The sequence below is a fragment of the Pogona vitticeps genome, chromosome 1, assembly GCF_051106095.1.
Source record: "Pogona vitticeps strain Pit_001003342236 chromosome 1, PviZW2.1, whole genome shotgun sequence".
NCBI classification, from domain to species: Eukaryota; Metazoa; Chordata; class Lepidosauria; order Squamata; family Agamidae; genus Pogona; species Pogona vitticeps.
This window is the reverse complement of record NC_135783.1, coordinates 222697632-222725092: the sequence shown is the minus strand read 5'-3', so window position 1 is coordinate 222725092 and position 27461 is coordinate 222697632. Positions and strand designations below refer to the sequence as shown.

General features: G+C 39.1%; 1 long non-coding RNA gene across 1 annotated transcript in view; it reads left to right on the top strand.

Annotated features, from left to right (window-relative positions):
• The window catches only part of LOC110086138 (uncharacterized), a 58131-nt gene extending 37117 nt beyond the window's left edge, over window positions 1-21014 (top strand). The window contains exons 2-3 of the long non-coding RNA XR_012080923.2: window positions 17148-17344; window positions 20620-21014. This is a non-coding gene — a long non-coding RNA (uncharacterized LOC110086138). The remainder of the gene's footprint in view (window positions 1-17147; window positions 17345-20619) is intronic.
• Window positions 21015-27461: the final 6447 nt, after the last annotated feature.

Sequence of the window (27461 nt, the reverse complement as noted above, 5' to 3'; positions counted from 1 at the left end):
AGAAATCTCCCATTCAGCCGTGGCAGATTGCTACTAAAAACCACAAAAGGCTCCCTTCGGTGCACCCAGCTTGCATATAATGCAATGAAGTAGTTTGCAATCCAAAATGGCAAAAGGAAGCCTTTAGTTAATGATAACATACCGCTGCTAATGACATGGTTCCCGCTGTGCAGGCAGACCATACGGAACAGGTTTCTGGCCACTATATAAAGAAACAAACTGTAGCTTTTTTCTGCTAGTAATGAACCAGTGTTAAATGAATGTTTCTTGTTTACATCTACAGATGACACTTTTTTCAGAAAAGTTCTGACCAAGTAATAAAAAGGTGTTTTTTTTAATGAGACTGAAAATTGGTAGTCTATTCCACTCTTCCATTACTGGCAATGATTGACTCTGACATTTGGCGATATTGAAATATATTTAGAGATTCTTCTGCATCAGGCATGGACTTAAATAAATTGTGGGCTTAACATTGTACAAAAACGAGTGGGGCTCCTGCCTCTATTTTCCACTGTATTATGATTCTGAAATTAGGTAATTTATATATATAGATAGGAATTCAGTGAGGCAAAATGATAGCTTTGTGTTTATTTCCTAAACATTGGGTTGAGAAGTATTTAGTAGGACTGCATCAAGTGTTTTCTACTTTGGTTTTTGAGAGAAATTTCAAGGTAGGTGAAAAAATACATTAAAAAAAACAATTTTGCTATGGAAATAGTCAAAGCAATCATTCCTCTTGGTTTTTACTAAGCCTTTTCTCTTCTAATTATTGCATTGTCTACCTTAAGAGCCTTGTGGCGCAGTGGTTAAACTGCTGTACTGTAGCCAAAACTGTGCTCACGAACTGGGGTTCAATCCCAGGCAGCCGGCTCAAGGTTGACTCAGCCTTCTATCCTTCCAAGGTCGGTAAAATGAGTACCCAGCTTGCTGGGGAGGCAATGTGTAGCCTGCATAATTAACTTGTAAACTGCCCAGAGAGTGCTTGAAGCACTATAGGGCGGTATATAAGCAGCACCCTTTGCTTATGCAGTAGTTCATTGTTGATCTTGCATAGTCAGAAATTATATGTCAAAGAGGCTGATGCTACAATGCGATCTAGCTAATTTGGCTAAATGATGTCACTGAGGGCAACCGAAGTCATCCCAGAAGACAATGCTCCTTGGACCTGTCACATGTATGAGCCTAGCCAACAGACACATGCGTTTGTTACACCCCGGCTGGATTACTGTAACACATTCTACATGGAGCTGCCTATGGAAAGTGGCAGGAAACTTCAGCAAGTCAAAAGTGCAGCAGCCAGATTGCTGACTCGGGCTGGTTACAAGGATAACATACCCCCTCCCCATTGTAACAACTCCACTGGCTGCTGATCTGTTTCCAGGCACAACCGAAAGTGCTGATTTTAACCTATAAAGCCCTAAACGGCTTGGACCCAAGCTATCTCCAAGACTGTATCTCCCATTAAGAACCTGCTCAGGTATTAAGATAGTTAGGAGAGGCCTTTCTCTCAGTCTCCCCCCATTTCACAGGTGTTTGGTAGGAGCACAGACGAGGGCCTTCTCTGTTACTGCTCCCAAACTTTGGAACTCCCTCCCACAGGAGGCCAGACTGGCGCCATCTTTGCTGTCCGTCCACAAGCAGGCAAAGACCTTTCTCTTCAGGAAAGCTTTCCCTCAGTGACTGACCATCTGAGTGGGATTCTTCAATGGATTGTTATGCCTTATTCTTTGCATGTGTTTTTATATTTCTTTTGTGTACCGTTTCTCAGAGTGGTATTTGTTTATTCCTTTTTAATATATCTATACTTACTGTTTATAGGTTTAAATATTGTCTTTTAATGATGTAAGCCACCTTGGGTCCTTTTTAAGGAGAAAGGTGGGATAAAAATATTTTAAATAAATAAAATTGACCATCACATAGGAAACTACATGATCTCAGAAGGCCATGTAGCTAATCATGTTTTGGCTATTTGCAGATATTATGGAGAGTAAATGGAAGCATTTCTAACTAGGTTAAATGTATCTGAAGCAACTACTGAATATATATATATATATAAATGTATTGAAGTAACTACAGAATATATATATATATATATATATATATATATATATATATATATATATATATATATATATATATATATATATATATATATTCTGTATATGAACGTTCCATACTAATGTTTTCTGTTTTTTTTGTTTGTTTGTTTGTTTTGAAAATCAGAAGTAGCTTAAGTCTCAGTGTAGTCTTTAGAAATATGTGGAATATTTAAAACTTTGAAGGTGAAATATAAGTGTTTGACACACATAAAGTGCAATCTTATACTCCTGAAGAGCAGATTGAAGAGTAAACCTTTTACTCTCCCATACTTTGTGTGTAGGATTACTCTTCTGAGGGATGTTGAGACTTTGGAGAGCCAATTATAGCTGGGCTGACTTGCTGGTTCTACCGGCTCTCCTTACTCAGCTGTATTCCGTGTTCTGCTGAGAGGACTCTAATTCCATGTTCCAATGAAAATCTGTGTTTCTAAATGCTGACAGCAAGATGAGGAATATCCTTGGTTGCAATGGAATGATCTGAATCAGCTTACGGTAGGCTTAAGAGAGCAGCAGTTCATGGAAATAGATGATGGGGCAAGTGATGGGTCAGAATAGAGCCCCATAGGCCTTTTAGGAGCTTCACATCACAGGACTGAAGAAACGAAAGACTAAAGTTTTTTTAAAAATATTTATTAAGAAGTTCTTCTGTTATTTATCTTTCTTCATTGCTCTTTCTCCTTAGCATGCACAACAATGCATTCCTAATCAGCAAACCATTGCAAGTAAATAATCAGAAAGAAATCTAATACCCAATATTCAAGAAATGTATACTCTGACATATAATTGCTCTGCTTCATTACAGAAAAAAAAGTTCCTGCAAAAATATTAAGATACCATATTGCTCAGGTAGCTGTTCATGCAAGAGTAATAGAAATGTGACTGGGATCTGAAAAGAAGTGTGCTCTGGCAGATGGGACCATATTTAAAATGAAGTGCATAGAGATTTGTATCAAATAAACTTGTGAATCATGTCATTATGTGCCAAGTGCATCAATTACTCCACATATACCCACAGTTTCTCAGCTAAAGGCATGGCACAAAAACCCAATTATTTTTTATGGTTTAAAGCATTTTGCACAGTGGTACCTCGACTTGAGAGTCCCCCCCCCCACATAGGAATGATTCGAGTTAAGAATGCAAAAAGTTCACAAAAAGTTGCTTCAGATGGAGCCTCAAGTTAAGAACAAACAAACAAACAAAAAAACCTTTCCTGCCCTTTTTTTGACCTAAGTTCACCTTAGGTCAAAAGAAGAAAAAAAAATTTAAAAAATTCACCCTCTAGTGGTAGATACGGATTAACCAGCTTTGCGTTAGTTCCTATGGGAACTAATGCTTCAACTTAAGAACAATGCCTTGATTTAAGAATGAAAAACAGCAGATACAGATTAAATGGTTTTCAATGCAGTCCTATGGGAAATGGTGCTTTGACTTAAGAACATTTCGACTTAAGAACGCAGTCCCAATACGGATTAAGTTCTTAAGCCGAGGTACCACTGTACTGATTACTAGGGGAGAATTTCTACGACATTTCACATTTCCTCTGCAACCTAGATTTGAACCCATAAGCAAGTTCAAACACATTTATGAGCACTCTGGCCTTTCTCACCAGATTACTCACTCGTAAACATGTTCAAACCTGCCCATAAACTCAAACATAGGTTGCAGAAAAAAATCCTCCCCCTACCAATTACTACTTTAAAAACTTTTGAAGCAATTAATAGTAATAAAACATGGTGTAATGCAGTAAAACATGTCAAAATAGCTGCAACACTCCAACAGAATAGCTCCAGCACTATAAGTTAATTCCAGCTGTGGGACACCAAAGGCCCCCAGAAGTTGCAGATTTTAATTATCAGCCAAAGGGCATGGATGTGTGCATGTATATGGTGATATTTAAAGTACATTATAGGGATAGGTCTCCACATGCATACAATAAGGAAACAAACACACCCTCCCAACATAGGTTTTGAAGCAACCAATTCATGTCAGGCAACGCACATAGTGTTCTTCCACTTAGTTATAGATGCACATGAAAGTAAGCTCTCCAATGGGGTTGCCATGCATGCCTCAGCTCCCTTTGAATGCAGCTTAGATTCTTTTCTGGGCGTCTATATTTTCTCTACAAACTTCATTTCCAGTGTTTTAGTAGTCAAATTCAAAAGAATGGCAATTAAAAGATAAATAATATAGTGCCTGCTACTGTTCACCTCAAAGGGCCATTTATAATGAAGCACTTGAATACCCAAGAGGAACTATCAAAGAGCTGAGCCAGTGTTTAATGTCTGACATACTGAAATATATATATAGTCCAAAGAAACATGTGATTGCCATTAAAAAAATCCCTTTAGACTGTTTGATTTAAGAAGCTGGTGACAGGCAAGGGGCACATTCTAATAAGATGCAACTAGGACATGAGGGTAACAGCCACGTATCCAGTTGTACAAAACTCTACAGGAAATGTGAGCATATCAGCAAGGAGATATATCTTTACCATTACTCTACAAATTAACATACTTTAGAAACTATGATCCCCCGGTAAAGTCAAATGGAACCTACTGGTATGTACATTTGACATACTGATGTTTTATACCACAGAAGAAACAGTAACAATTCCTTAGTGATGTTGCTTTATATATGCCAAGGTATAATAAATACTTTTCTAACAAATGCTAAATACATTTGGATGCAATATACATCAAAATAAAGAATGGTTGCAACTCAACTTTCATTCTGTGTTTACAGATAAAATATCAATGCACAGGTGTAGATGATGGTGGCAGCAACATTAGCCCACGAGGCACCCCAAATTTTGGTGAGCTTCATCTTGCCTTCCTTGCTAGATCAGCCTCTGAATCATTTATTCATGACATGTGAGACAATATTCTGAATGATGTAAGGAAATGTCACAAACAGCTTTTAAAGATGCACGGAAAGGAATCAATTTCCTGCATTTTTTTAAGCTTGGTGCCTCAATCTAGTGACCATTTCCATGCAGAGAAACTCCAGTCCTCAGAGAGAAGTCACCTGCATAGAAAAAGGATGATTGTCATTATTTGTTTGTTTGTTTATCTATCCCACCTTTCTCCTTAAAAGGTGGCTTACAACATGAAAAAGACAATATCTAAAAGCAGTAAATATGCAAGTATTTAGAATCGAACAAGCATCGTATTGAATTGGTAAATAAAATCTATACAAAAAAACACATTTAAAACCAACAGAGCACAATCCAACTTGAAAAACCCTTTTCAGATTGCCGGTAAATAAGGAAAAGCCTGTCCAAAGAGAAAAGGACAGCAAAGATGAGGGCAACCTGGCTCCCTGCGGGAGAATATTCCAGAGTTTGGGAGAAGCCACAGAGAAGGTCCTCTCCCGTGTCCCTATGAAGCACACTTGAGAGGGTGGTGAGACTGAGAAAAAGGCCTCCCCTGATTATCTTAAAGATGTGGTCTTTTAGATAGCTTGAACCCAAACTGTCAATGGAATGAATCCTTATGCTTTTTAAAAAATATATCTTAGTCCAATCATATTCTTCAGTTCAAATGTATCACTTCCTCCTGATATAAAATGTATGGAACTGATTTCTGTACTAGGAATTGAGCCCATACTTTTCAAGGCAGATCATCTAGAACGGTACACCTTGCTCAGTGCAAAGATCATTATAGTAATTTGTTATCTGAAAGCTTCTCTTCTCCTGACTGAAGCTTTTTCATGGTCTTGTTGCTCACTAGCATCGTTCAATGCTTTCTCTATTATTCCCCGCGCTCTCCTTGTTCTTATAACCTAAATAATCTCTCAAAACCTTCTATGCCATGTAACATTGCTTCTTGATCCTCCATGTTTCTTACTTTTTCTGAAATTCCCTGTTCCTTTGATCGAAAATGGTATCTTCTTGATACCCCCACCCTCTCTTCTCTTTTAAGAAAAACAACACATATTTTCAAACTCATTCTTTCCCCTTCCTCATGTACTGTATTCTGCCATTCTCTGAAGTTTTCTGAATCATAGAAAAACAAAGGTAGACCCATGAATTCGTAAGAACAACTAAAACAAACACTTCCACAGTCAGGCAGTTATTGTTTATTAATTGGAAATATTTCCATATCATTTCTATTTTCGACCATTTATATTCCAACCATTTATGAATTCTTATAAACAGTGAGAGAAACCAGTCAATAACTAGCACAATATTGAGGGAGTTCATTTTTCAAAGGATGTTTTCAACAATCACCTAAAACATTCCAGTGTTAAGGCCTGATGCTAGTGCAATGGGTAATCATTCAAAAGCGCAGGACACACTCAAATTTGGTCCAGGTTGCCACAAACCAAAAATCCTGACAGGACTGCTTTTTTTTGAAGATTGTGGTGGTCATTAGGTTGATATAGGGAGAGCTATTCCTTGAGATAACCTGGGCCTGAGTTGTATTTTATCCTGAGACCTGGCAACCACAAATGCATTATGGAAATCAAATCTCAATGCACTGAAGTGATAAAGGGGGTCACCTAGCTATGAACTGTTCCAGGAGGTGTAACTATTTTCTCTTTTCTTACCCACCTCTGCAAACTCTTCCCTTTGACATTATTTCCCCCAGTTCTTTTGTTTCAAATCTCAATTATATTGTAAGCCAGAAGGCAGGAAGTTTTCACTGCTGGGGTTGCTTTATGGCTCATTGTGTGGATACCCTAATTATAGGATTTTTTTTTAAAAAAGGGAGGACTTGTGAAACATTTATACGTTTATTATTAGTATGTGGTTTTAACAAAGCAAGGTCAAAGAAGCAAACAGGAAATTGTATTTCAAAGGGCATGATCAATTGAAAGAACACAACACTGTTTATGCCAAAGAACAAGGAACAAAATTGTGCAAGGTCTCCCTCATTAGCAGGCAGCCTCCTTTTGTTTGGACAAATTGGAGTGCTCTGCCTTGGCCTAGGGCCTGTTTTTCACTTCACAAGGTCACAGAGCGATCTACAGTGATTTCAGAATAACGTTCTCCTTATAATCCTTCATGGGTTTGATAGATTATTTAGGCAAAAATGAAAATTATGGATGTATATGTAATACAGGCAAAATTAAAAACAAAAATAAAATGTTAATAGTATTATCTTGATCATTTGCTATACTGTATCTTCTTTTGCCCCACCAAGTGTACAAAAGATCTAGCAAATGGCTGAGATAATGCTATTGAAGTCATCTGCTCCTGGTAAAAAATAGTCTAATTATCTTAATAATTTGTTTTAGTTTTACTTATATTTCATATACATCCAAAATTTTCAATTGTGTAAACCTCTGATATAAAGAAAGAAAGTACTCAATAAGATGATTAGGATGGGTTTGGCCCACTGCATTCATGCCTACAGTTGTACGACAATGCCATATTCAGTGATTCAGATAAGATCTCCATGCATCTCGGAGCCAAACTGTAAGATACACTACATGCCTCCCTCTGAGTTGCATGAAGCAACTCAGGGTAAGGACACCAGACTGAAAGTTTCAGGGAATTCTTATGCTTTCCCAGGTCTCCAGATGCTGGGTTAGGAAAATTTGACTTTAAAAATATGTTTAAAACAATCACTAGACATGGGCATGAACCACCGGTTCAGTGATTTGTATCAATTTATTTATTGGCCATACAAGTGTTTAGTGCTTTCCATCCCTGCCTCCTCTGGTGGGCGTCCACTCAGAGACAGCACCCAGAGGAAGCAGGGCAGGGAAGCTGGGCTGCTGCCTCTGAATGGGTGCCTGCCAGAGAAGGCAGGGCTGGGAAGTTGCAAACACCTGTTCAGCCAATAAACAAATCACCATGAGCGACCAAATGTGCAATTTGTGCCCATTTCTAGTGGCTACCCATCTGTGGCCATTCCCAGCTGGTGCAAGGACACAGTGACTAAATTCAAGGTTGTTTGTGTATTTGTTGTTTTTTTGTTTGTGTGTGGTTGCACAACATTGACATACTAAAAATGCCAGGAGTGGAAGAAAGCATCTGGGCAAAAGATGGTGGGTATCTTTTGAAAACATGGTATTTTAGGCAGGCTTTCCCTCCAGTCAAGCTGTTTTCACCTTTCCTTTAATCTTTCCATCTTGGCAAGGCTTTTATATAATTGTTAAAATTTTGATATTTTAATATTTTTAATGCTTTAAGACTTTGTTTGTAATGTTTTTATGTATGTAAGCCGCCCTGACTAGACCGGGTCTAGAGGGGCAGGGTATAAATCTAATTAAAGTAAAAGTAAAGTAAGTTAAAAAAAAGTATACTGTATGTGCTTTAGCCCACATATCATTCTGGGCAAGGCAAGGAGTAAAGTGGTACAGTGGACCCTTGACTTACAGATGGCTTGACTTACAGACTTTTTGAGTTACAGACTTCTCTGGCCGCAAAATTTAGGTTTGACTTGCAGACTGAGATTTGACTTACAGACCAGAAAAAAATCAAAATGGAACAAAAACGGCCTGTTACGGGATTAATCGGTTTTCAATGCACTGTAGGTCAATGGAGACTTGACCTACAGACTTTTTGACTTGAGAACCACCTTCCAATACGGATTAAGTTCTCAAGTCAAGACCCCACTGTAGTGTTATGATTCCTGAGCCTGCTTGATGTTCTACCTGGCATCCAAAACACAGATCCAGGTGTGTGTGTGTGTGTGGAGGGGAGGATCTCCTTGTGGGCCAACAGCAAACCTTCTACAAGCCCCAAACTAGAAAAACTCCCTATCTGTCTCCTGTGCTGCAGATGTAGGATGAAAGCCATAATCTAAATAAGGATCTCATGAATACGTATCATTTGCTGTTGTTGTTTAGTCGTTAAGTCATGTCCGACCCTTCATAATCCCATGGACCAGAGCACACCAGGCCCTCCTGTCCTCCACTGCCTCCCAGAGTTGGGTCAAATTCATGCTGGTAGCTTCGATGACACTGTCCATCCATCATCCTCTGTTGTCCCCTTCTCCTCTTGCCTTCACACTTTACTAACATCAGTGTCTTTTCCAGGGAGTCTTCTCTTCTTATGAGATGGCCAAAGTATTGGAGACTGAGCTTCAGGATCTGTCCTTCCAGTGAGCACTCAGGGTTGATTTTCTTCAGAATTGATAAGCTTGTTCTCCCTGCAGTCCAGGGGACTCTCAAGAGTCTCCTCCACCACCACAATTCAAAAGCATCAATTCTTCAACAGTCAGCTTTCTTTATGGTCCAGCTCTCACTTCCATACATCGCTACTAGAAAAACCATAGCTTTGACTATGCAGACCTGTGTCGGCAAAGTGATGTCTCTGCTTTTTAAGATGTTGTCTAGGTTTGTTATCACTTTCCTTGCAAAAAGCAGATGTCTTTTAATTTTGGGGCTGCTGTCACCATCTGCAGTGATCATGGAGCCCAAGTAGGTAAAATCTGTCACTGCCTCCATATCTTCCCCTTCTATTTGCCAGGAGGTGATGGGACCAGTGGCCATGATCTTAGTTTTTCTGATGTTGAGCTTCAGACCATTTTTTGCGCTCTCCTCTTTCAACATCATTACAAGGTTCTTTAATTCCTCCTCACTTTCTGCCATCAGAGTGGTATCATCTGCATATCTGAAGTTCTTGATATTTCTTTTGGCAATCTTAATTCCAGTTTGGGATTCCTCCAGTCCAGCCTTTCGCATGATGTATTTTGAATTTCATACCCTTTTCCCTCCTTTTTCTGTTCATAACTCGAAGCTCTGTCACAAGTAGAAGCAAAATTTTGCAGCCAGAGCTGGTCGTAACTCGAAATGTTCATAAGTCAAGGTACCACTGTATTTAATGATGTAAGCTGCCTTGGGTCCTTTATTAAGGAGAAAGGGGGAGAATAAATAAATAAATAAATAAATAAATAAATAAATAAATAAATAAATAAATAAATAAATAAATAAATAAATAAATAAATAAATAAATAAATAAATAAATAAATAAATAAATAAATAAATAAATAAATAATAATAATAAAAAGAAATAAACAAGCAAACAAATAGTATATGGTTTTACTCAGAAAAACTTGCATTTTGCATAATTTTAAATAAATACAAAATATTTAATGCAAAATATCATGTTCTGCCCAAAGCATTTCTGTAATTTTATTGTAAAGAAAGAACTGACAAAATGTGAAAAATGCACAAAAACTCTTATAATCTCACCCAGCAAAGGGAAAAAATATTTTGGAATTTTTTAGTTATCCCCAGTGATAAAGGAATAAGTGATGACTTCCATCCCAAAGCAGTTTTGGTATCTGCTTCGGGTTGTATTTTGCCAACAGCCTGGCAATCACTCTGGTTCTTGCTTGTCATATTATATAATCACTGGTATTTTATCAGTTGACCCAGAAGCATTTCTTGTCTTTAACACCTAAACAAGCAGTAACATATTGAGAACCTTCCATTGGTCTCAGGGTTTTGGCCCTGAAATCACACAACTAATTATATATTGTCATGTACCTCAAAACAATTCAAAATGCAAAAGGAAAAGGCACAGAGAGATGTGAATACGCACAGTTTGTTTCAGTCATCCTGACCCATATAAAAAGCAAAGTGTGCTGCTTATATAGTGCCCCATAGTGCTAAAGCACTCTCTGAGCAGTTTACAATTTAATTATGCAAGTTACACATTGGGAGCCGGGTACTCATTTTACCAACCTTGGAAGGCTATCAACCGTGAGCCAGCTACCTGAATCCATTGGGATCGAAGTCAGGTCATGAGCAGAGTATTGGCTGCAGTATTGCAGTTTAACCACTGCACCACAAGGCTATTTAACTAGTTTCAGAGTGCAAACACATGAAACCAAGGACTTCTCAATTTGATGGTTGTTGTGGGTTTTTCGGGTTCTTTGGCCGTGTTCTGGAGGTTGTTCTCTGCTGTCCTCTGAAGATGCTGGCCACAGAGACTGGCGAAACATCAGGGAGAACAACCTTCAGAACACGATCAAAGAACCGAAAAACCCACAACAACCATCAGATACCAGCCGTGAAAGCCTTAGAGAATATTTCTCGATTTGTTTGAAATATTGTTAATATAAAAAAAATGCTGACCCTAGAAAGCTCTTCAGCGATTGTATGCTAGCTATATGTTTGACACAGGTTTCAATAAAAAAAGAACAAATGCTTTAACCAGAAAAGCAAATCCTGTTGATATCTCCAGACATCTTCCAAGACTTAGCTTTAAGATACTGAGAGTTTATGTTACAGTTTTTAGCACAGGGCTGTAGAGACTTGAGACTTTCAGTCTTGTTCTCAGGAAGCGTAGATCCAATGGTCTTGTTATGTCACCATTGAACTAAATTCCTTTTGTGCAATGTGTGTGCAGCACTTTAGATTATACCCACAAGCTGTCAAACAGTCAGTGGTTAGTGGGAGTAAGATCTAAAAGCAGGGGCATTTCATTTATTTGTTGAGTATCAGGAAAAAAAATGCTTATCCCTACAAAGCCTGTTGGAGGAATTTGGAATGTTATTATTCCCTTTTCACTGCAGAGAAAAGCATGGATAGATCTGCCCAGTCTCATCCCCACATCCTTAAAAATGATCACACCCAGATGTTCTTGGACCACATCTCCCAGAAATCCTGGTTAACAGAGGTAGCGGCAAAGACTTCTAGGAGTTTTAGTCCAAAAGCATCTGGGGACCAAGACCATTGCTCTAGATGCTTCCTAATTAAAGAAAACAAAAACTTTTACTTACAGTTCATGGATTTGATCTTTATATGTAGTGTGGAACTACATCTCCACAGGTCTATCTTTTGAGAGCATCAGAGAATAAAGAGGGAAAGGCAGCTAACAAAGGAAGCAACAGGTGGGAAGGGCTCTGAGTTAGAAAAAAATGTTGCAGGCACTGAGTGTACTTCCCAAAGATGCCCTCCATAATAAAATTGGACTCTAAAAAATTTATATACATATAAAATAAAAAATAACACCAGAAAGGAAATGATTGCTTTCCAAATAAAGGGCTCTGTCACTTGCCTCACATTTTATATAGCAGAAAACACATTGCTATCAGTAAAGTTACAAAGCATAACCCTTTCCAGATGTTTTATTGAATTATTTAAATACATGAGTCTATTAGTACCAATTCATGTCACTGCTACACTTCAGGTGTGAAATGATCTGAGATGAATATCAGATAAAGGATGGACCTGTTGCAGCAATAGATTTACTGTTATAGATTTAACAGGTCTCCACTGTATTCCCATTACTTTATTGCCATTTAGTGCATTCTAATTAAAAATAAAAAGACTGTGCCTTGCCTTCCCCCTCTTGTGTGTTTCTGAAGTGATTTAGCTTTAAAGGGAAAGAGCAAATGACAGATCACAAGAAAATGTTAAACTATAAATCACCAACTTCTCTGGACATACTGGCTATTTATAAGGTTGCAGGGCAAGTTCTAGTTAAGTTTCCAGGCATTAGAATACATTAATTCCCACGAGCTGCTATGCCTACCCTGCATCCAACTTCTGTGACAGTTCATCTTGCAGTTAAGGGAACACTGCCAAATGTTTAGATGGCTTGCATAGTTCAGCTGAGCCAGGCTGTAGTTTGACACAAATGACTGCAGGAGGAGACCGTTTCAACACTGAACTCAGTTTCGCCTAGCATGACATTGCTAGGTTAACAGTAGGAATTAAGAAGGCATTTCCGGCAAGGCGCACTGAATTAGCTTGGTTAGCTGCCATGTCTTAAAGTCTTGGTAGCTGCCATGTCCTAAATATAATAGAGTAAGGTCTTCATTATTAATAATCAACAGCAAAACCCAAAGTTAGACTTTAATAAAGCTAGTTGTAGGAACTTCTGTAGTCATGACCACTTTTTTTACAAAGTGGTTTTCCTGAAGTAATAAATGCCAATTTCTATTCTTTTCTTAACTACAAATTCTGGAATATGTTCTTGTATTTAGTAGGCAAAAGCTCAGCACTAGCCTATGCTACTAGATACAATACTGACCAGGAATGTGGACTCGAGTTGCGGGACTCGTTGTCAGTTGAACTTAAGTCGCAGTGGCATTCAACTTGGACTTGACTCAGTTTTGTTTTTGTTTTTAATTACTTGGACTAGACTTGTGACTTAGAACCCACCCATCCCTCCCATTTTTCAGGCGGGGGGAAGCTTATTTTTAATAGGGATTCGAACTTGGGGCTTGGGCCTCAGGACTCGGTACCAAAGACTTGGACTTTGGGTCTGAGTCCCTGATAAACCAAAAGAAAGCAAAGAAACACAGGCTATCTCCAATACCACAAGCATACAACAGTTGTGTCAATTGCTGTCAATTCACTCAGCTGGTGTGTGAGTTGAGGTCTTCCATTGCATGAGGAGATTTGCATGTATACATCATGGCATGCAGAGATTCCCTTCACATACCAGTCAAAGTGTATGCGGCAGTAAGCGTGGCCACCGCTCATATGTGCCCTTTGAGTCCCTCAGGTGTTCTTTCAGTGCACGGGGAAATTTCCAGAATGTCTCTGGCGGCAGTGCAGGTAAAGAAGAGAGACATTGAGGGATTTTGGATCCCTTATACCTGTCATTCAAAATCAATAGACTTCAGAGGAGGAAGACTGGAACCCCTTTTGGGTCTGCACACTTAACACACACGGAACTATTACGCATGAAGGTATGAAATGACGATGCCTCCCTCAGCATATCATTAGATGCACAGGCTAAAAAGAGCCAGAGGCCAGGTGGTACAGCCCGGAATTGCCATTGTAATGATTAGAAATTCATCCTATGTTTTAGCATATTAGAAACTGGAACCATTCCAGTCTCAGTTTTATTGAGTACTCCTACACTCTCCCCATTTTCCCACTAATCTTTCTCTAAAAAGAATCTGGGTTTTTGGGTCAGGTTAAGCAAGTCTTAGTCATGAAAATTTGTGGCATAGTACTTCCTTGATACAAAGCTTGTAAGGAAACCATAATGTGCTTAGCTTAACTCTTCGAATTTTTCTGGGTCACTGAAAAATCTAAACCCCAAATTTCTAGGTGGGGAAGAGCCAGCTACACTGCCTCCTCTGAAGGAGTATATGTGCCAAGAGGAACCCTAGAAATAACAATAAATTCAGAGCTTCAAGAATAAATGTTAGCAGACTCCTACTGATGATTTACACGGAAGTGAGATCATGTAAGTTGCAGCAGTGCATTGCCACTAATTAAGGAGATGCCAGTCATTTCCTGGCCTTCTGCCCATCAAGCAAACAGACACACAACCAGAAATGCTGCCAGAGCATGATCAATGTAGTACTCTAGGTTAACCCACAAGTCATCTGTCATAACACAAGATTGTTGCGGAGGAATATAAACATTGATAAGTAGTAACAAACACGTAGCGATTTTCAGTGTCAAGGCAGAAGCTATCCTGTTGGAAAAATCCCATGTCACTACTTTTGCCTGTAACTTTGTTGATAAGAAAGTGACCATACCACCTTTGGGTTGATTATCACTGGGTGAGGCATTAATAGAATATGCCACATAAACATTTAACATTGGCTCCTTTCTTGTAGTAGAATAATATCAAAATTACTGATATATTCAATGAAAGCAGGATCCGAAGCCTTTGTCTGCCAGCCCGCAATATTCCAAGACAAAATTTTAATTGCAGGACTCTTATGCTGAAACATGGGGTCTACCAAGTCAGATAGCTGAGGAGATGGAGAGTCATTACTCAGGCTGCAGGATAAGGATGGCTCTAACTGAAGGGGAGAAGATGACCTAACTAAATTAAAGTTAGTTTGCATACTAACTTCATTTCCTGAACCATTGAACATAGTATGCTTTGGCACCATTGGGCTCTGCATCAATTTGGGTTTTTTAAGGCCATAAAGAGCAGACTCGGTGGCCTTGCCAAGGCTGTTTAATTGATTTTAGATTTAAATTAAAAAGAAGAAGAAAATTAATTAGGAAACATTCAAATACGGATTGGGGTAGGGGATAAGGGTGCTTGTTAGGGGAGAGAAGGCTTACAGCCCATACCCAATACCCTTACACTGTTTATAGGCTGCCTTGGGAGTAAAAAGAGCCAAACTCCTCTTTATTCCTTGCTGAAATTTAATATTATTAATACTATAATTCAGTGACGGCAAACCTTTTTGGGCTCGCGTGCCTAAAATGAGTGGGGGGGAGAGAAACCACTGGCTGTCATGCCACCGATAAGACCGGAACCGGAAGTGGCAGTTGCAGGGGGAATCATGGCGACAGACACAGAATGGGAAGAGAAAGGGGGAGGAGTCATGATGACAGACACAGAACTGGAAGAGAAAGAGGGAATCCTGGCTGCAGCCACTTCAAAACATTTCTATCCACAAGGGCGGGTGAGAGGGCGACTAACTCATCGCGTGCCAGAAGAAAGGGCTTTTTGTGCCACCTGTGGCACCCGTGCCATAAGTTCGCCATCACTGCTATAGTTAAATATTCCCAATTATAATATTGAGTACTGCTGGAGGTTGAGAGTTCAGGTTCTGGAACACCTGGCCCAGCTTTACAACTTTTTTAAAAAAGGAAAGTAATAATAATTATTAATTAATTAATAATTATTTTAAAAAATTAACACATAGTATTTAGTGGATTGGGAGCAACTGAGTGTTAAAATAGTGTGTGCGTTATAGTCTTTGGGGCAGCTTACACAGGCATTATGGCACCCAAAAAAAGTTGGGAGGGCAGTATGGGCAAGCATTCTGCAAAGCACAAGGCACTGACTCAATCCTGGCTTGTAATTTCCTCATCAGATGATGAGGATTGGCTGGATTACACTGCCATATGGGAGACATTGAGTGCCTTTGAGAGGGAAAGAGCACAGGCTAGGGCAGCCTCAGGTCCAACTGAGCAGCGTAGGTCACGTAAAGAATCCAACGCCTCATAAATTGGCGGATTTTAAGAAACTAAAGAGCATTATATATACTACGTACATACTGGAAAGATGGAATTGCCCCCTGGAAAAATTAGATATCAATGGTCAGAGACTTTGTCAGATAAAGAATGGCAAGTTATTATGCAAATGACAATATTGACAGGATTTAAGCAGGTAAATGAGCATCTTAGCCAGATCGAAGACTTAATGAAAGATTTAAGGGAAGAGAAAATACCAGATGTTAAACTACAGTTAAAAGAAATGCCAGAACTGTGTGTATTGAGTGCGATACCAGGCAATATAAAGGAGATTATGTGTCACCCAGTAAGCTATGTAGCTACAACAGTCAGAAAATCTGAGGTTAAAAATCGAATTACTGTTTTGGAACTGTCTTTCCCTCTCAAAAAATGGAAGAAAATAGAGTCACAGAAACAAAAGAAGCATATTGAGAAAATAGGAGAAGTGATTGAAATGCCTCGCTTAACGAGCACACCGTATAACGATGAAATCACATAGCGATCCATTTTTTCGGATCGCTAATGCGATCGCTCAACGTTTTTTTAATGGGGCAAAATTCGCTTTGCGAAGACCGGTAAGCGTTTCGCTTACCGATCTTCGCAAAACGACCCCCGATGATCAGCTGTTCGGCGGCCAAAATGGCCGCCGGAAGCCTGGAAATGGCCCAAAATGGCCGCGCGCAGCGTTTTTGCGCCCTCGTTAAGCGAGGCGATGTTTAATGCGTTCCAATGGAAATCCCTGCCCCGTTCAGCGATGCTTCAGCATAGCGAAGGTTAATCTGGAACGGATTAACCTCGCTATGTGAGGCACCACTGTATTCTGTTAGGCCTGTCTAAAACAAAAGGAAAGTGAAAAAGGGGATGTATTTCACAACTGGTCTCGGTTTCCTGATAGTGTTGGAATAACTTAGATTCAAATTATAACATAATTGCAAGTTGAAAGGTAGGGGGTAATCAAATAGTTTAAAAAAAGAAGTAGAAAGATGAGATTTTATTGGAAAATGAATAGATTACATGTTTATATACTTAATATGAAAAGATTGGATGATTATATATTTTGTGTTCTCTTATCCTTTATCCATCCCTTCCACTGCCTTTTACCTTCTATATTCCCTACCCTATCCTTAATAGTTTAAAAATAAATATTAAAAAAATTAAAAAAGAAACTGGGGGACATTATGCTCTCTTGCATTACTATTCTAGAAGCTGAACACCCTGGACCTCCTAATGCAGTTGCTGCTAGGGATACACTGGTGAGATGGCAAAGTGACCCAATAGCTTCAATGCAGCGAACTGAGGAGGCACCGGCTGAGTCAGCGAGTAGGCAAAAAGTCAAGAAGACAATAGTGTGCTAGGTGAAGTAGTCCCAGTCACACCACAAGCTGAAATGGCAGTGCCAGGTGAGTTACACATCACACTGGGCACATCACGTTTAGGGTATTGGCCATGGGGCACCTGGGGTCAGGCTATCCCGCTCTCCCTACAAGCATCTTTCAGTCAACTGGTGCAGGAACCCCAGTGGTGGGAAGTTTAGGAACAGCAACATTGCTAGGGGTGGCTCCTCAGGCAAGCACAAGTCTAAGCTCAGATGGGTCAGCTAACAGACAGATTCCCAACACCAGTTACAATTTAGTTCCTCAGGAGGTACTCCCTGAGGGTGACCAATCATTGCTGCTTGGTGACCACCTCCTCTCCACTACTATTGAGAAAATTTGAAAAAGAAAGTATGTTGATATTTTTGAGTTACTGAATAGAAAGTTGGAAGAGATGAAGAAAGACAAGGAGGATGAGAGGGAAAGGGAGAAGATGTGTAGGCACAATCCTGAAAGGTGCTGGGTCAATTGGTTACTGGGATTCTTTATTTAAGCTGGGACCATCATTAGAGCCCAACCAGAATGGGCCTTCTCCTTAATACAGTACATGGACCTGATATCTAGGGCATATGTTGATTTCCCAGGGAATGCATTGCTTTCTTATGATGAAGGCTTCTGTATGATGGTGGTGGTGCACCCTAGCATGTGCTGGGACATGCCGCACAAATGGCTTTGGCTTGGATACATGATCCCTGCATGACCGATCCTTGGAGAAAGGTTTGCCAGTGGACACTTAGTGTATAAAGGGACAGCCCTATTTTTTAAAAATTAGTTTAAGGTGATACATGACTCCAGTGAAATTGAACATAATAAATTCAGACTTTTCTAAGGACTGTTGGAAATGTGATGAAGAAGTTGCCACGTATTATCATATGTGATGGGAGTGTAAATTGATTCAGAAATTTTGGAAACCGATTTTTACCCAAATTTGCGATAAAGTTGGGAAAGATATTGAATTTCACTCAAAAATTGCTTTACTGTCAATTTTAAGATAGAACTTCATTATTACTCAAAGGAAATGATTTATAATTTATGACAAGTGGTAGATTATTAATTGCTAAATATTGGAAAGACAAACATGATATCAAATTAGAAGACTGGTATAATGAAGTATGGGACATTGTGTTAAATGACAAATTGACTACTGAAAGATGAATAAGTCTGAATTTTTTTTATGCTATTTGGGGTAGATTTATTGAATTTGCATTAGTGAAAGGAAAGTGGAAAGCCTCTAAGCAGCAATCAATACAATTTTGGAAAATAGGCTTGTAATAAAAAAATTTACTCCAAAGGGTCCCATGGGTATGGGAGTGCACTGGGTTTTAGATTGTTAGTCAGTATTTTGTATTGTTTTGTATTGATGTATTTGTTTTGGAAAATAATAAAAAAAATTTTAAAAGAACTCATCCCATCTCTTCCCTCTCTTGGGCAAGACAGGCATTTCAACCCCGCTTGGTATGTTGGGAATTCAACATCCGAGGGTGTTGTAACAGACGGCCCTTTAAGTTTTGTCACCAATGCCCCACATGTGGGGGACCCCACACAGCAACCACATGTTTCAAAGGTAGAGGAGGGGGAGCAGGGGCAAGGGAGAGCATAGGAAACCACTTCCAGGTTCAGGTAATCCTCCAAAAGGGCCACAGCCCAATTAAGATCCAGGTTTTGCAAAGGTGGCTACAAGGTTACCCAGATAGGGCAGTAGCCAAGTACTGTATTTGTTGGAAGGGTTTAAGTGGGGATTTAGTATCCCAGCCGTGGGGGATAGGGTGGCCACCTTGACCAAAAACTTGAGATCAGTAGTGGGGCAGGAAGCTATAGTTAGGGAAATAAAACAGTAAAGAAGCGGTGGAAGGCAGAGTGTTGGGTCTGTTTCCTACCCCACCAGTACCAGATTTAAGGGTATCCCCACTTGGAGTAGTGCCAAAGAAGGCTGCAGATGAATTTAGGCTGATCCACTGAAGGGGATTCAGTTAATGATAGAATCCCGCAGGAGCTTTGCAGTGTCCGTTATACATCATTTGACACTGCAGTTTGCATGGTACGTGCCTGTGGGGTGGGGGACAGAGTTAGGAAAATCTGACATCAAATCAGCCTTTAGGCTTTTACTTGTGCATCCTGAAGACTTTCCGTTATTGGGTTTTGCTTTTGAAGGACACTTTTATATGGACAGGGCGCTTTCCACAGGATGCTCTGTGTCCTGTTCAGCATTTGAGACGAAATTGATGTGTGGCCTAGATTTGAATTGATTTGTAAATTCAGTTTGCTTCATCCTGGAATCAGGCCATTCCACTCGCCAACGTCTCCTCATACAAATAGGTCCAAATTAGGCCAATTCAGTTTTCAGATGTCAGTACACAGCCATATCTGAAAATGATTATGCAAAACTAAGAACCTATTCTTGGGTACTGGAACTACAATCATATGTGCAAGTATTTAAAAGTTCCATAGAATGCAATAAGCCTTAGTTCTGTGAAATGGTGCACTGATGCTATCAAATGAACACTTACCAGGTAATAAGTTCTCATAAACTCAAAGGTACTTGTTCCAATTAAATTTAAGTAGGATTTATTGTTGTTGCTGCTATTATTTAAAATAGGATCAGACTAACAACCTAATCTTTATTTTTCTTAATAAGTAGGATCATAGTCTTTCCATCCTAATTTGCATTTCTACCTTGCCTTTTCTCTGGAGCTAGGAATCCTTTTTAGAAGTTAAAATAGATTTCTTAAACGATGTATAAAGCAACAAAACAACCTCGACAAGTTATTTTTCTCCCTTGGGCATTATGCTATTTTAAAGCTGATTTTCAGTGTATCTCTAGCAAAGTGGGTCATTATCAGAGCTTCTGCCCATCATGGAAAAATGTTTGTGTTTGTTTTCCATTATCTCTCTTGTAGCAGCCAATGTTTCAATATTCATAAAAATAAAAAGGCCATTGTGCAGCATATAGACATTCACACTTGTGCCAGAATCTGCTGCGCTTTCCCACAAAAGCTGAGTGAATCCTGCTTTGAATTATATAGCTGTCCTTAGACCTTTTTCTAGCAGCGGCTGCCAAACTCTTTGGAATTACTGGCTATATTTGTAACTTACACAATTGCCCACTGCGGATAGATTAACACCAATTCAGTGTAAACCCTTTTCCACCTGGCCTCACTTTTGCTATTAAGATTGTCTTTTCCCAGGAAGAACAAGAAAAAAGAGCACAGTTTTCCTGGCCACTGGTTGTCTTGGCTAACAAACATTCTTTCAGCTTGTTGTCCCATAGCTTGTTGTTTTCTTTCTCTCTTTTGTTGTTCCAGCTGTCCTTACAAGTTCCAACTGTTGCCTTGTTAGATTAAGGCTGACTGAATGGGGGCAAAGAATCTAAAATGCAGCCCTTCTGAATGTTCTGCCAGCTTTCATTCATGCCAATGTGAGCAAAATCCTACCTCAAGAAAGACACCATGAACTGGGCCAGAACAAGGTAGAATGGATCACTGCAGGGTGTTCCTGGTTATTATATCCTATGTTGTGGAATTGTGAATTTCAGCACAGGAATTCTGAAGAAATGAGACTTTGCTCTTCTGCCTCAGGCTCAGAGCCTAGGACACTTCTTCAACGTATACTTGGTGTTCTTGAGAAAATCAATGCATATGCAAGAAGTCTGGAAATGTTTGTGCTTTACAGCTTGTGATTCATTGTTGGGTTACAGCTATGTTACAATTCCCTCTGCGCTAGTTGGTTGGTGCTGAATGTGATCTTTACTGGTGATTCCAAAGAAGCACAAGGTTCAAGGTTTCAGCCCTTACTTTCTTGCTAGCTGAAAGGAAAGAATGTCCCACAAGTCCTGAGAGTATCCTGGCTCCAACTTTTGGGTGAGAAAAAGGGTGGTGGTAGTTATCTATTTGGCAGAAAGGATATTTGCTGGGATAAGTCATATCTGAAGTGGTTGTAGCTTTTGGGCTATAGCCTGTGGCATCTTCATAAAGCACCATAAAAAAAGAGATAGAGGCATTTGAAGTGTTGTTTTCCTAGGAATACTCGAAATCTCCTGTATCAAAGTGGAGGCTAGTAGAAAGGAGCTAAGGCAAATGCTTAAGTACTAAGGAATCATAAAACACACAATATACACAAAGCAAAGGATTCTTGTGTGGTGAGAAATCAAAAGTATGAACTGTTAGAGTTAATTATTCAAAGTAAAATGAATAGGATAAGAAATATAGGAAAGAGCAAAACTTGTTGGCTGAAGAACCTAGGACATTGAGTTGAATGCAGGACAATATCTTCGTTTAAGGTTGTCACTGGGGAAGTGTATCATGAAAATTTCCATATTTGTTCCCCCCTCCATTCTTTCAGGACATGTCTCTTTCATTTTTGTGTGGGGTTTTTTGCATAAACTCTCTGTTTTACATGAAAGAACCTCCCTCTTTTAGGACATTTTGTTTTGTGTTTTCTGGCACTACTCCAGAAAAGCTTTAAGAGCTTATAAAAAGTCAAGAAAAGCAGAGGCAATGCAACAGAGAATCAATCTGTTCAAACAGCAGGCAACAGTATCTGAGAAAGCAAAATATCAGACTTAACCAAATTGTCCAAGTAGTACAGTCATAAAGTCCATGCTCTGTGATTAGACAATGACACAGAAACAAACAAAACAGTCCCTCAGAATTCATCACAACACACGGGTTTAACATAATAAATATATACTAAATTTTGATTTTAAAATGAATCCAACGGAGAAAGTGGCCCATCACAAAAATCATGAAAAACCAAGCAAGGAAAATACAATCCAAACCAAACAGCCACAACTCCCGGAAGGTCAGAATATTGTTCTTCCTTGGCCATTTGATGTCTTCTCTTTGCTTCTTTGATTCCAGAAGGGGGTAGAAAGCAGGCAGCAAAATTTATTCAAGAAAGGAAAGGACCAATGTGGGAGGAAGTTCTGTGAAAACAATGTGGGAAGGGGATAAAAAATGATCCGAAGGAAGCATGTTGGCACAGGGAAACTGTCTAGACGCAGCAGAAAAACAAGTCCAAAGAAATGGATTTGGCTACTGCCGGCAGCATTTGCAATCCTATTCAATGAAAAAATATCCCTAATTATTTGGCAGACAAATAGCGAAAAAATATTAAAAGGAAGGAAACATTTAAAAAACTGAGGAAACGTTAGTGTATCCCTCTTGTGTTAATATGAATCATTCATGTTTACAAGACTGTCTTTTGGTAATCAAGAACACGGGGGGGGGGGAGAACCTTTTGTGTTGTTGTTTTTTAACCCTTTCACGCAAACCTGAAAGGCCCTTCCCTAGCTGTCATATCCAAAGTTCACATCTGATATCTGGCAAGAAAAGAACAACAAGAAGAATCAGAACGGGCACTGATGTATAATATACACCTTTCACCGTAGTATTAAAAAAGTCAAATTTTCATTAGCCATAAATTTTCCCTTCAAGTTTTTGCACATCACTTTGCAGCTCCTCCTATTCAGGAATGGTGACGAGTGTTTAATAATGGATAGTGAAGTCTTAAATTGTACATATTGGAAACCATTTTTCTTTATCATTTGAATTACTAAAATCTGTAGCAGCTGCATGTTAAATTCTCCCTGTTATATCACTCCAAAAAAAAAAGAAGAATAATTCCTAACCCTTATAGAGAGCTGTTCATGCATCAATTTAAATGCATTTGCCTGAGTGATAGAACTGAGCAGCTATTCTGTGAATGAAAAGCAGAAGGAAAACAAAAAGAATAATGTCTCTAATGTTCATGGTGGGAGCAAAGCAGACAGAAATAAAGTGATTCTCTTGAAGTTTGACTGGGGCTCTAAATGCATTACTCATTGGGGGAAAAATAGATATTTTCATTGCTAAGCAAATAATAAGGAATATGGACCCCTATACATGTCTACTCACAGATCTACCTCACTGAGTTTGATGAGGCTTACTCCCAAGTAGGAAACTATAGGAATAAAGTCCTAAGCCAATTTTACCATAATTTCTCAATAATCTCAGATGATAGTAATGGGCTCAAACTACAGGAAGCCAGATTTAGGTTGAATATCAGGAAAAACCTCTTAGCTGTTAGAGAAGCATAACAATGGAACCAATTACCTCTTCAACAATAAGCCAAATTAAATGAGAGAAACCTCTCTGAATGAAATGGCCTGTACCTGCCATCAGAAAGACAACAAAGAAAAGGCCAGCATATTATCCTATGATGGGAGCTGTAGATCAGGTACTGAGAAAGCTTCACCAAACATGTAGCTGGGCTGACAAGTGCATCTCCTAAAAATCTTAAAATACTATGCAGGTTCATAAGAAAAAAAAACCCTTCTTCAAATAGCTTGGTCCCAAGCTGTGTAATGCTTTGTTAATCTTAACCAGCACTTAGAATTGTGTCTGGAAGTCAATGAAGCTGTCCTAACAAAGTTGCCTATTTTCTGTAACCATCCCTAGTCAATTCTCTGATTGCCATACTCTGGATCAGCTGATATTTTCAAATACTTTTCAAGGACAGACCAACATAACAAAAATCTAAATGGGAGATAACCTCCACAATATCCTAAACCCCCTTCAGCCAGTAAATTTAGGTGTTAGGACTGTGCTGTTAGTTAACTGTTCTCAGGGAATCTATGGAACTGTATGGCTGGTAGCTTATCATTTCTGTTTTTTAACTTAATGTGGTATTTGCTATATATCGATTTTTGAACTATCATTTGTATGTTTGCCTCATAATTCGGTTTCTCTGTCCCCAAGCTGCTGTTGTGGTTACTCAAGTAATTCCTCTTGTATTTCTAACAAGTATGAGGCCACTAGTCTCACTTGTGATAGAAAATGCAGTGTTTCTCATGGGATGGAGAGTGAATGTGTGCAAATATGAGAAAACTGTTTTTTTTACTTTCATCTATAGAGAGAATGCTTAAAATTAGATATACTTGAGGGTACGCTGTTCTAACAACATACTTCTGAGAAGTACAAGGTTTAACGGTACATCTCTGAAAGAAGTCAAATTACAAGATACAAGCTAAATCCGCCAAATACGGCTGGGAGGGTACTGTTCCAAGCAAAAGTTATAGAATTGAAGAAACCTATAGGCTTGAGGGAGAGGCCAACCCAGGACTCTGGGCTGAAGAAACATATGTCAAATTCATTGTGATACAGTTACTTCAACAAATGTTCTCTTGGATGTCAAGTACTCTAACTACCAACAGGTTGTGAACCAGATTGTGCATGTGTGCTTTGTGTGTACTTCACAGAAGTAAAGGAGAAACATCTAAATAAGCTCTTTCAGCAATATGTGCTATATATCAGTCAGACTAATTATGACATCATTGACTGATTTTTTTTAATTTTACAAAGAGAACCTTTGGGTACAAACTGTGCCATTTGGAGGGTTTTAACCCTTCTCTGTTTGCTGAGAATTGCAATTCTGAAGTTACTATTTATCTATAATTTGAATACTGATGACCCAGATCTTTCTCTACATGGGTCAAATACTTGTATCAGGTTGTGGGGAAGCATGTTGAGTAGGACAATGTGATAGAAGCTTGAGGAATAACCCACTATTCCCATGTAAGGAGTTCCAAAAGTAGTTCGTGGAACTCCCATGTCATGTCTAGTTTGATACTAAGCCCCAACATGCTTTGGGTATGATTATTCTTCTTGAAAGACAATGTATTGTTTCAGGAGACAGAATCACCCTTTCTTTTATCTTTTTTTTTTTTTACTGAAAAGTCATCAATCAAAATGGAGATTAGCCATCTGACTCAAAATGCAATGTATTCCAAATTGTGTTAAGTTCATATTTTTGACTCCTTTCCACAATAAAATAGCATATTCAGTGGACTGCAATATCAGTGACTGAATGAATTTTGCTTTGCATACAAATTGTCCCTTACACTAAAGTACCAAAGAGAACTAAGGATGTGATCAGGTGGTCATGTAAAGATCACACTGGATTGTACCAAAAAGAGTCACTTCCAGGGTGTGATCTTAGAAGCAATTCTTAAAGTGACTCTTCCATCCAGAAGAAGAAGAAAAAGAAGAGCAACCCTACTGCTGGAATAAAGTGGTCCAGACCAGGCACTGTCTGGTCACTGGCAAATGCAGCAAACTGGAGTAGGCTGCTAGCTCTTCCAAAAAGTGATCTAAATCTCAGTCTGATCACATCCTAATTTTTTAAGAAATTCATGCACAACATAAACATTGAGCAAAAATGGGGAAAGCCCTTAGAAAGTCAGACTAGGACTGAAGCAAGGACCAAAGTAGAAAGTCAGGTGTGTCAAAACATACTGAATTACGCTGCTGTGGAAACATGCTTGGAAACACTCAAGAGATTCTCTTTTACCATAAGAAAGGAAAGTCGGGCTTCTGTGTTTTACACATCAAATATAGAAACTGCTCTATATTGCTCTAGAGCATGTGATGAGGGTGGAAGTGGAGGGGCCACTGCTTTTATCACTTTGCTGTGTCCTCTACAGCAAATAAGCAATGCCTATAGGGAACTTACAGAAACTGGGGATCGGATACACTCATGACAGAAATCAGACTTGCAAAATGAATTTCTGTACAAAATATATTTGGTTTTGCCCATTGTGGCTGCAGTTTGTGCCAGGGAGCATCAAGCCAAAGCTTTCTCATTTCAGTTCCATGCTTATGCTTGACCCTAGAAAATGTTCCTGAACTCACATCAGAATACATTATAGAGTTTGGAAAGGTTATTGTTTTTAATTATACCTGCCAGAATCCTGCAGCCTGCATTTCTTAGTGGCCATGCTGGGCACAGAAATCTGGGAGCCATAGTCTAAAGCAGTGTTACGTCTAAGTTCAGCATTTTCCCTAGTACTAAGTAAATAGAAGGAAGTCTGGTTCAGGAGACATATTTTCACTAAAATAGCATGCAGCAGGACTATACAGTGGGGTCTCGACTTACGAACGGCTCGACATACGAACGTTTCGACTTACAAACCGCTCTCATAGGAAAATATGGACTCAACTTGCGAACTTAGATTCGAGTTACGAACTCTTTTTTTCTTTTTTTTAAAGCTAAGTCATCTTAGGTTAAAAGGAAAAAAGGAAAAAATATCCCCCTCTAGTGGCAGAAGGCGGAATAGCAGCTTCCCATTAGTTTCTATGGACGAAAAGAGCAGATACGGATTAAATGGTTTTCAATGCATTCCTATGGGAAATGAAGATACGACTTACGAACATTTCGACCTGAGAACTGCCTTCCAATACGGATTAAGTTCGTAAGTCGAGACCCCACTGTAATATGTAGCCTTATCTCCAGGTTCAGCATAGTGGAAGTGGAGAGAATTTTGTTTCCGTTGATTTTTTTTACAGAATTTGCTAATTCACAAACTTCACATAATCAGAAAGGAAAGAACAAGATTTTTTTTTTTTAAAAAAAAAAAAGAAAGTTGAATGTAGGTGAAAACAGAATGGATAGAATTGTTCTGAGTGTTTTTAACTGAATGTCTGGGTTTTAATCCCTTGCATTCAACTAGGCTAGCACTGAATTAGGTTTCTGACTTCTTGTTGTGCTCCTTTTGGGTTGATGTCCTTGTCTTTGAAATAAAGTACTGTACTTGAGTTTCCTTGATTCAAGCTTATAATCATACTGTAGAATCATAGAATAATGGAATTGGAAGGGGCCTATAAGGCTATCAAGTCCAACCCCCTGCTCAATGCAGGAATCCAAATCAAAACAGATCTGACAGATGGTTCTCCAACTTCCCTTAAATGCCTCCTGCGTTAGAGCACTGACCACCTGCGGAGGTAATTGGTTCCATTGTCGTACTGCTCTAACAGTTATGAAGCTTTTCCAAATACTGTATTCTGCCTAAATCTCTTTTCCTGTAGTTTGAGCCCATTATTATGTGTCCTGAACTCTAGGATGATCAAAAAACAGATCCTGCTCCTCCACTATATTCCAAGAATTTGAAAAGTGCCATCATGTCTCCCTAGTTCTTCCTTTTGGCCCTTTTTGAAGATTGGAACAATGTTAACTCTCCTCCAGTCACCTGGTATTTCACCCATCTTCCATGATCTCAAGAAAATAATAAGCAGTGGTTCTGTGATCCCTTCAGCCATTTCTTTCAGTATTCTTAAATGTACTTGATCTGGCCCCAAGAATTTGAATTCAATGTCTGCTTCTTTGGAAATAT